General features: G+C 44.1%; 1 non-coding gene across 1 annotated transcript; it reads left to right on the top strand.

Annotated features, from left to right (window-relative positions):
- Window positions 1-717: 717 nt before the first annotated feature.
- Window positions 718-824, top strand: LOC130466505 (small nucleolar RNA R71). Its single transcript, XR_008926728.1, has one exon. It is a non-coding gene; the product is annotated as a small nucleolar RNA R71 (small nucleolar RNA).
- The last annotated feature ends 1046 nt before the right edge of the window (window positions 825-1870 follow it).

Here is a 1870-nt window from a genome sequence, read left to right as displayed (position 1 = left end):
ATGATCTTGTTATGAGCAGTGAGGGCATCGATTTTGGCATCCTTTTCGCTTAGAGATCTCTGCAATTCCAACATCATATTCCTCATCTCTACAAGCATGGGATCAGGTTGCGTGGGTTGAGGTTGTGGTGGTAAGCCAGGTGATCCACTAGGTTGCGAGTTGTAGTTGCTCCGCGGTTGGTAGGGTTGTTGTGGTGGTAGAGGGTGTTGAATTTGGTGGGGGTTCTGAACATTAGTACTCCTATATGATAATAGGGGGTTATTTTTATACCCCTCATTGTATGAGTTGGAATACGGATTGTTCTGCTTGTAGGACTGGAATGCATTGCATTGTTCGATGGAGCTTCGGCATACCTGTGCATAATGGCCCTGCATCCCACAACTATTACAGACATTAGCAGATTGGGCACTCATTGCAGCGACACTAGCATGTTGGGTGGATTGGGAAGATGCGATCTGTATATTGTCGAGCTTGTGATGTAGGGCAGTTAGCTGAGCAGTAAGCTGTTCAATAGAATTCATCTCATGCTTAACACCTCGGTCGGCAAAACCTCTAGGATTCCCATATTGGGCACTATGGATGGCCATCTCCTCAATCACCTCCAAAGCTCTAGGCACCTCCAGTTGCATGAATCTTCCACTGGCAGCTGAATCCAAAAGACACCTAGATTCATTACCCAGACCATTGTAGAACTGCTGAACCAGGAACCAGTCATCTAAACCATGGTGTGGGCACTCCCTTTGCAAGTCCTTGAATCTCTCCCAAACTTCGAACAAACTCTCATCTACTTGTTGAGAGATACCTAATATCTGACCCCTCAGACGAGCTGTCTTCTCAGGTGGGAAATATTTAACATAGAAAGCAAGGGCCAAAGAATTCCAATCGGTGATTTTCATAGCTGCGCGGTTGAGACTGTTAATCCATAGCTTGGCCTTCCCACTCAATGAAAATGGAAAGAGTATCTCCATAGTCTGCTCTGGTGTTAAATTCTTCTGCTTAATGGTGGCACAATACTGAATGAAAGACTGAATGTGGAGATTGGGGTCTTCACCCTTTTCCCCACCGAATTGGTGTCTCTCGATCATGTTTATCAGCTGGGGTTCAATCTTGAAATTCTCGACCGCAATGGAAGGCATGATTGCCTTGGGAAGCATAGACAGACTTGGTTTAGAATAGTCTGTAAGCCTTGGCACAAGTGGGGGTGGTGGTGCTTGGTCACCCATCTCTGAATCTGTATGGAATAGATTGCTAATCAGATAGTCGGATTCAGAGTCAGAATAGTCTCTCAACTGTTCAACGAATCTACGCCGTCTACGAAAGGTCCGTTCAGGTTCAGGATCGAACGAAGTCAGATCGCTGGTATGGACAGTCCTGGGCATAAACAAGCAAGAACTAGAAAACAGTCGTGAGATCCGGTCTCAAGGAACGGGAGTCCCTTGAGAAGTGACAAACAATAATCCAGAAAAACAATTAATAACAGAAAATAAAACCGTTTCCCCGGCAACGGCGCCAAAATTTGACAGGCTAAATCGCACTCCTATCAAAGATAAACCTAACGTTCACCAACTAAAAATATAGCAAGGGAAGCAGGGATCGTATCCACAGGGAAACAGTGTTCTTTCTACTATTAAAAGACTAATCTAGACTATTGGTAACAAGAATTGGATTGGTTTGTATATTAAACTAAAGCAAATAATCAAATCGGAAGATAACAATATTAAAGGAATCTAGGGCAGCGGTTCACCACAAATGCAGACCGGGATTGGACAACGGACAATAACAATCAATTAACAATCATAACTAGGAAAACATGCATCTCTCGAATCTTATGAATTCCTTAGGATAGAACAACTAGCGGGCTCTCGCTACG

The sequence above is a fragment of the Spinacia oleracea genome, chromosome 1, assembly GCF_020520425.1.
Source record: "Spinacia oleracea cultivar Varoflay chromosome 1, BTI_SOV_V1, whole genome shotgun sequence".
In the NCBI taxonomy this organism is placed as follows: domain Eukaryota; kingdom Viridiplantae; phylum Streptophyta; class Magnoliopsida; order Caryophyllales; family Amaranthaceae; genus Spinacia; species Spinacia oleracea.
The sequence above is the reverse complement of the archived record's forward strand: the minus strand, read 5'-3'. Positions and strand labels throughout refer to the sequence as shown.